Source organism: Tenrec ecaudatus, chromosome 1, assembly GCF_050624435.1.
Source record: "Tenrec ecaudatus isolate mTenEca1 chromosome 1, mTenEca1.hap1, whole genome shotgun sequence".
NCBI lineage: Eukaryota > Metazoa > Chordata > Mammalia > Afrosoricida > Tenrecidae > Tenrec > Tenrec ecaudatus.
This window is the reverse complement of record NC_134530.1, coordinates 4,720,399-4,729,223: the sequence shown is the minus strand read 5'-3', so window position 1 is coordinate 4,729,223 and position 8,825 is coordinate 4,720,399.

The following is an 8,825-nucleotide window of genomic DNA, read 5'->3' as shown; positions in this document are numbered from 1 at the left end:
GGGGTCAGGGCTACAGGGCTGGGCCCAACACTGCTTTGCAGGCGATGAGACAGACCCCCTTCTTCCCCCTCCCCCCAAAACCATCGTGAGACCCAAAGCCATGAGCTGGAACCTAGTGCAGCAGTTTTCAGCCTGTGGGTCGCGACCCCTTTGGGGGTTGAATGACCTTTTTACACAGGAGTCGCCTGATTCATAACAGGAGCCAAATGACAGTGATGATGTAGCAATGAAGATAATGTTATGTTTGGGGGGTCACCACAACATAAGGAACTGTATTAAAGGGTCGAGGCATTAGGAAGGTTGAGAACAACTGGCCTACTGGGTCCCAAAGGAAGGCATTTGGGGGGACATGAAAGGCTAGGATACTGCCATTCTCCCCCCAGGCTGTCTCTCCGTCTGCCCTGTGTCACCTGCCTTGCCCGGATTTCCCCTCGGCCCGGATGTGTGCGTACCACGGTGAGTTTTGAAGTCTGGCTACCAAACCCCAAATCATCTTAATGGGAGGCACCTGTTTCCCACATCGCCTCCCCCCAGGTCCAGCCACTTCTGAAGCCTGTGTTTGTATCTCTCTCGCCTTTCCTGGAAGAACAATCCGGTGGTGCGGTGGCGAACGGCAAGGTCACCAGTTCAAAGCTACCAGCCTCGGCCCCACGGGAGACTTTCCAGTCCCATCAGGAGTACAGACTTGGAGACCCACAGGGGCAGTTCTACCCTGTCCCAAAGGGACGCTAGGAGCCAGCATCCACTCGGTTGGCTGTGGGATTGAGTAAGTCAGCCTTCCCTGAAGAATTCTACAGTTTGCAATCAATGCGGCAATGGGCAGTTGCAATCAATGCGGCAGAAGGCTGGATCAGGGCTGGAGTGGAGGAAACAGGGTTCCCCAAGGAGGGGCTCCCAAGACAGCCTGGCTCCCCTCCAACAATGAGTGGTGTAAAACACGCCCCAAGGCAGTTTCCCATCTCCTGCAACCATCTTCCTTAAAGCCCCCAGGATCGTCCTTCGAGGAAATCCATGAAGATGACTGTTCCACCACTTGGGAATAAAAAATTTTTTTTTAATTTATTTTAAAGTCACTGTAGCCTTCTGAACTGACCCCTTACACCAAATGTAATTGACCCAGCAGATCCCCCTGGGAAACCGCTGTTTTAATTGAAACTTGTTGTTGGAGACAGCCTAAGGAGAGTAAGGAGCCCAGGGGGCATAATGATGACATGACGGGCTGCTAACTGCAAGGTCAGTAGTTCAAACCCGCCAGCCGCTCTTCCTTGGGCGAAAGACTGGGCTTTCTACTCGCATAAAGATTTGCAGTCGGTTGGAAGGGTGCGGAAGGGAGGGGAATAAAGAGGAGCTTATACCAAGGGCTCAAGTAGAAATGTTTTGGAAATGATGATGGCGGCCTATGTACAAATATGCTTGATACAATGGCTGTCTGGAAATGTTATAAGAACCCCCAGTAAAAAAGAGTTACAGTCTCGGAAACCCACAGAATTCTGGGGCTCTGTGAGCAGGCACTGAGTCCTGGGTAGTGGGGCAGAGATTTAGACAAGGGCACGATCGAATGAATTTGTCTGCAGTCGTCCACGGATGGCAGACACACCCTTGTACACCTGGATCTGGAATAAATCCCCCACACTTGCCGACACGGGACCGTACATATTGACATGCTCTTGTGTGTGTGATCTTCGACGGAGACTGACACGCACTGTAAGGTGCGCTTCCAAGCACACACACACATGCTGCCTGTGGGGCCAGAAGTAAATCGATAAAGGCTTGGGGGAAACTGAGGCACAGGAAAGCAGGAAGGAGAGCCCCGGAGTAGCTTCTGCCACCGGACGCCTGGCCCCTGGTCTAGGGCCATATCAGCCTCCGCAGCAGGGGCGGGGACTGTAACAGGAAGTCTGTGGGGTGGGAGGGAGAGAGGGTACAACTGGGTCTAGTGGGAGACTGGAGCTCTGCTCCATAGGTCACGGATGGGGCCCCTGAGCGCATGGCTGGTGTTCCTGGCGCAGTGCTGGGGTGAGTACCTGGTCCTCCACCTCTTGCCACCCCTGCTGTTCTCCATCACCCAACCTGTCTGCCTCCCCCTTCCCCAGGGCCCCCCAAACCTTAGCCGCCCTGTACTCCTGAGAGGTTTGATTCTGATGCTGGTGCTCAGAGCCTCACAAGGAGTGGGGGATCCCGTGATGAGCCCCCAGTAAGGGGGCCCTGGGACAGAATCCAGATTCCACTAGAACACACACCACCCCCACCTCAGCAGCCAGCTCCATGTGAGTGTGAGCTGCGTGCTATCTCTGCTCCCCTTGCCCCCCACCCGTGTCCTCCTCTGACCCATGCTTGCTGATCCAATCCATACATCCCAGGCTGGGAAAGGACCTCAGGGCCTTTGCACGTGCTGTTCCCTCTACCTGGAACACTCTTCTCCCCAGGATAGTCTCCTCCCTGCCTCCGCTCCGTCTCAGAAGCCAGAGACTGGAAACTGTCCTCTCCTAGGGGGTGGAAGTGGGGGTAAGAGGCCTTATAGTGGTCCCCCAAAACACATCTCAAGGCAAACCCTGCCCCACCGTCCCTTTCATGCCTGTCTCCCCCTCTCTCAGTTCAAACCCACCAGCATGGAGGGCTTGGAGGGGAACAACCATCAAAGCCCATTGCATGCAGGCGAGGTAATTTTTCTCAAACTGAAACGGAACCCTGCTTCCGTCCCACCCTGGGTCCTGGGGTTTCTTGCCGTATTTGGATTAAATGCAAACAGTTTCTCCACCCCTCATCCCCTCCATCACCAGACCCTGATGTCAACAGACAAGGCTTTGTCTGAACCACCCCTGCCAACTTCCTCTTCTCCCCCTCGCTCACTCCTTTCCAGCCAGACGGGCCTCCTCACTGGCCCTGCCACTCGCCAGGCCCCGTCCTGCCCCAGGGCCTTTGCATGAGCTATATCCTCTGGCTGGATGCTGTCCCCCCAGACACCCGTATGGCTGGTGCCCTGCCCAACCCTCTTCTCTCTCTGATGAGGCGACAGGGGTCTCCTTACTGTTCTCCCAGCCCACCAGGTACAGATGCGCCTCAGGGCGTTTGTACGGGCTGATTCCTCCCTACCTCTCAGATCCCCGGCCCCACACGCTTCTACCCTTCCTCTAGTCTCTGTGTGTCCAGGAGCAGAGCGTGTCAGAGAGCCGGGGGTGGGGGGCAGCTCACGAGTGCCCAGCAAGTTAGACCCATTCCACAGACGCAGCCACTGAGTTTCCAAGGAGTCCTGTTGGTGTTTGTTTACAGACATGCCGATTGATCGATTGATCGGCTGGAAACAGCCACCAGGGGTGGGTGGAGGGGGGGTGTCCATCTGCAGACTCAGGGCCCCGCCCCTGGCGTTCCAACTGTCTCTCCCCCACCTGTAAACCTGGTCTTTTTTTTTTGCCCCCATGATTGTGAGTTTGTGGCCACGTAGGTCTCCTCTTCCATCGAGGACCTGCTCATGAGAGCCCGCTCAGAGCAGTTGGTGGTGGCAGCCGGGCTCCATCCAGTGCTGCTGGTCTCACAGTGCTGGAGGCCCATGTCCCCCTGCACTCACTCACTGCTTCCTTCTCTCTCCATTCCCCTGCATGTGGAGAGCCCACGGGGCGGGGGGCTCCTTCCATGTCCCCCCACAGCCTTGAAGCCCCCCACTTGCCACACGCATCAAAGTCGGAGGGAGGGCACCGTCTTTGTGGACTCTGCGGCTGAGGGAAGGACTTTTGTCCTCCCGGTCACTGCTGCGTCCATGGTGCCTGCCATGCGGCTGGATGCACGCTGAGGTCAAGAATTGCCGGGGCCCATCTCGAAATCTTACCAGAACTCAGCAGGTTTTACCCATCTCACAGAGGGGACCGTTAAACCTCAGGAAGGAAAAGTGACCCTCGCAAGATGACCCAGCCACGAAGGTGGCAAACCCTTAATGCTTCACCCCTGTGACTCGCTAAGACACACACACACACACACCGACCACCCCCAACCTCTCCTGTCCCCCAGCCCTACAAGGAACCACAAGCCTGAGGGTGAAGCAGGTACCCCCATCACTGTGTGCGAAGCAGGGCAGCCAGGTGACCCTGACCTGCCAGGTGACCCATGCCCAGGCCTGGGAGCGGCTTCGAGTCTCCTGGCTCAAGGATGGCCAACTCTTGTGTCACTCGGTGGTCACCAACGACAACCCCAGAAATGAGACCTGTGAGCTGGGACGGCTCTTCTGGTGGCCTCCGGGCACCCTAGCCCTGCAGCTGAACCCAGCGAGCTCTAACGACAGCGGGCAGTACGTGTGCTGGTTGGCTGTGGAGATCCCCGAGCTGGTGGAGGACAAGGGTGAAGGCGTGCAGCTGTTGGTGGAGACAGGTATGTGGGCATGTGTGTGTGCGTGTGTGTGTGCGCGCGCACGTGCAGGGAGGTGTCTGGTGCTGCTGAGGAGCTTAGAGGGGACTTGGATGACTCCTACAGACCCCGTGTGTGCATATTCCAAGGGCTCCAGACTGTTTTCTTGCCTGTCATATTTTGGCGGGGACCCCTGGGGCGTGGAGTGGTTATGTGTTGGGCTGTGAGCCACACAGTCAGCAGTTCACAGCCAGCAGCCGCTCTGAGGAGAGACGGGGCTTTCTGCTCCCGTGCACAGTGGCCGTCTCACCAACCCACAGGGCCGGTCGCACCGAGTCAGCATGGGCTCTTTGGAATCTCAGGAAGCAGGTGGCTAGGCTTCCCCTCCCACAATGCCTTTGGGTGGGTTTGACCTGCCAGCCTTTTTGGATGGGAGCCGAGAAGCTTGGGGCTCAAGCCCCAAAGGAGGAGAGACCCCCTGTACCTCCAGGCCCAGAGACGGAACAACTAGCCTGCAGCCAATCTGAGAAACATCAGCTTCTTTCACTGGGGGAGCTGACGGGCCTGGGACAGCAGCTGATCAGGAAAGGCTCAGCTAGGGGGTGGTCCTTTGACACCAGGTACTAACCCACTTGGCCTCATGTGGGCTACTGAAAAGATCAGCCCCAGGACTTGGTGTGAAGGTACTGGCTGTCCTGAGTGCACCTTGACAATGGCAAGGAGGAGCCCGTCTGGTCGTGGTCTGTAGGTGGGGAGATATGTCCGGACACACTGGGAAGGCCTACTGAGCTGATGTGTGGCTATTTGGGAGGGTCAGTGTCCCTACAAGCACTTAGCCATTTGGGCCTCGCAGGGGTTCCCCCAGAAGGGTATGCTCCTGGGATGGTTGTCGTGGATGCCCATTGACCTGGCCCTGGACTCAGGGCACAATGGTGCACAGTGGGACTGGACGCTGCCTTGTCCTTCGCGGGCCTCGTGAGACCATGGTGATCCAGGGGCTGGCTTTTGGCAGCAGTCCATCGCCAGCCCTTTCTTCCGAGTCTGCCCCAGTCTGGAAGCTGGCAGCACGCCAGGCCCCGTGGGTGGCAGGCGGTGGTTGCACGTGATAGTGGGGGAGAGGGAACATTCAAGAACTAGAGGGGAAAATAAAAGAGGTGAACAAATGTCATAGTGCGGTAGGAGGGGATAAAGAGAAAAGACAGAAAAAGAACCAGAGGAAAGCTGTATGTTTCATCAGTGCTGTGCTGCACCCTGACCGCCTCGTGTCTTCCTTGTGACCCTTCAAGCTCTTACAGCTCTGATCGCCACCCATCCACCCATCCTTCCTTCCTTCCTTCCTTCCATCCACCCACCCATCCATCCATCCTTCCATCCACCCATCCATCCATCCACCCACCCATCCATCCATCCACCCACCCATCCTTCCTTCCATCCACCCACCCATCCTTCTTTCCTTCCATCCACCCACCCATCCATCCTTCCTTCCTTCCATCCATCCATCCTTCCTTCCATCCATCCTTTCATCCATCCATCCTTCCTTCCTTCCATCCATCCATCCTTCCTTCCATCCATCCTTTCATCCATCCTTCCTTCCATCCATCCATCCATCCTTCCTTCCATCCATCCTTCCATCCTTCCTTCCATCCATCCTTTCATCCATCCATCCTTCCATCCTTCCTTCCATCCATCCTTCCTTCCATCCATCCTTCCTTCCTTCCATCCATCCTTTCATCCATCCTTCCTTCCATCCTTCCTTCCTTCCTTCCTTCCTTCCTTCCATCCATCCATCCTTCCTTCCATCCTTCCTTCCTTTCATCCATCCTTCCATCCATCCTTCCTTCCATCCATCCATCCATCCATCCATCCATCCATCCACCCATCCATCCATCCATCCATCCACCCATCCATCCATCCTTCCTTCCTTCCATCCATCCATCCTTCCATTCATCCTTCCATCCATCCATCCATCCATCCATCCATCCATCCATCCATCCATCCATCCATTACATCAAGCACATTTGTACACATGTTGCCATCATCGTTTTCAAAATATTCCCTTTCTTCATGAGCCCTGGGTATCAGCTGCTCATTTTCACCCCCTCCCCCACCTCATGCACCTCTGATCAATTGTCAATTATTAGTATTGTTTTCCTATCTTACATCGTCCCTGTCTTCCTTCACCCACGTTTCTGTTGTTCCTCCCCCGGTCTTCTTCTGTCCCACTTTCCCTCTTTGTTCTCTTTGGGGACGTCTACTGACCCTTGGTCAGTGGCCAGTAGTGGTAGCTGGACGCCACCCAACCGTCTACTGACCCTTGGTCTACTGACCTTGGGCGCCACCTCATGCTCTGGCCTCAGGTTCCCAGGAACCATCAGCCGTTTGGATTCATGGCTTCCCTGAGTCTTCAGTGTGCTCCCTGCTCTGGGCAGGTAGGGACTGGCAGAAACTGCTTGGGCAGCCGCTCATAAGGTGCCGCTCATCAGACTAGGTCATCGAACATTATCTTCATGAACTGGGTTTTGCTAATTGACCTTGATGGGCCCCGAGGCTGTGGTCCTTGGCCTTCAGGCCCTGTGGCCCAGTCCAGAGGGTCTCAGTAGCTTCTGAACCTGTGCCCCTATGTGCTGTCTCCTACAGGAATGTATGGGCAGCATTTACACATAAACAGAAATTCCAAACGTATTGCTATGGAGTCGATGCTGACTCACAGCGACCCTGCAGGGCAGTGTAGACCTGCCCCTGGGTTTCTGCAACTGTCACTCTTGATGGGAGCCGAGAGCCTCGTTGTTCTTCCACAGAGCGGCTGCTGGGATCGAACAGCTGGCCTGGGGGTGAGAGCCCAGCATGTAGCCCGCTGCACCTCCAGGGCTCCTTTGCATTTACAGGCATGGATGTGGAAATACCCACCCCACACCTAGGTGTGCATTGAGGTATGCTCCCGTATGACTGCCTTCGCCTGGTTAGCATACCTAGGAAGGGGCTTTTAAAAACACACACGTGTGTTGGAAACAGCCCAACACTCCGGTTATAGAGGACTAGGCACCCGCACTCCAGTACATGCACACAATGTAGTATTACACACCAATGAAAATAATACAACTCTCTTAATGCTGTGAGGCCTGGACAGAAGTAGAGAACATCATGCTTAACAAACCCAGTCAATCTTATAAAGATAGAGATTTAATAACAGCATTATTTTTAGGGCGGGGGGGGGGGACCAAAGAAGAAGAAATGTGTTTTTTACTCTGAAAATTTAGAGGAGGGGGGCAGGGAGGGTGGGGGGCAGAACAGCAGGAGGGGAGGGGTAGGAAATTAGAGAGGGAGGGAGGGAGCAAGGGGGCAAAAAAAGAAAGAAGAAAGAAAGATAGCAACATGTGTGTGGGGATTTTCAGGGATCTGATTGCTGATTTCATTTGCTGAGAGGGGCTGTGTTACTATGCACGATATGCTTCTTTGAGAGCCGACAGAATCACAGTAAAGTGAAAGAGAATGCTCACAGGTTCACAGGCCTGGTCCTGAAAAAAAAAATGGAGAAAAAGCAAAACCGAAACAGACTCGGTCTTCAAGTTCATTTCAAATGTCTGAGAGAACAAAAGAAAAAGACAATAAAAACTCACAGGCATACAACCCCATTGTGGTAAGGGATACGGTTTGACCTCAGATGGCCAGGAATAGACAGGCACTCCACCCACACGCACCAGACACCCCTCTGCCGGGTGTACCCCTCCAGGAGTGAGAGCCGCAGCACAGACAGACCCGTGCTCTCTCGCGTTCAATGCGGCGCATTCACACAGCAAGGAGAGGGAAGCATCCCCAGTGCATGTCCATCGGAGAACAGACAGCACCCATGCACACCACACGGTGGAATACTACACACCCCTGAAAATGACGGTGGCGCCAGGAAGCCCCTCACGGCATGGATGCACCTGGAGGACATCCCACTGAGTGAAGTCAGTCAATCACAAACGGACAGACATTGAGTTTCTTCTCTTTTTGATTCTCCACCCACCCACCTTCTGTCCTTCCTTCTCCCCCACCTCAGGCCCTCCACTTCCCTTAGCTTTCAGTGTTTTCCTTGGATGGAAAAAAAACACAGTTTTCCTAAATTTTTCCCCTTTACACTAACGGTGCCGTGAAGTGTTTATGAGAGCGACTGATTTTGTGTTCTGGTTTCGCTCATGTCCTGAAGTGTCTGACAGGGGCACCATTGCTTTTTGGGGTGTGTGTAATATTCCGTCGTGTGCATGGACCAGAGTTTACTTACCCATTCCTCCAAAGACAGGGCTTCTGGTTGTTCTCATCTTTTCGCTGTGACAACAACTGCTGAGAGAGAGAGAGACACCTGGTGTGCGTAGGTCTGTCCATGTTTTGTGCTTGATTTCTCTGGGTGGAAAGTGCAGGGTCCTGTGGTTGTTCCCTTTGCATTTGTTTAAGGAGGTGCCATACGGTCTTCCATCGTGGCTGTCGAACTCTGCAATCCCACTAGTGGG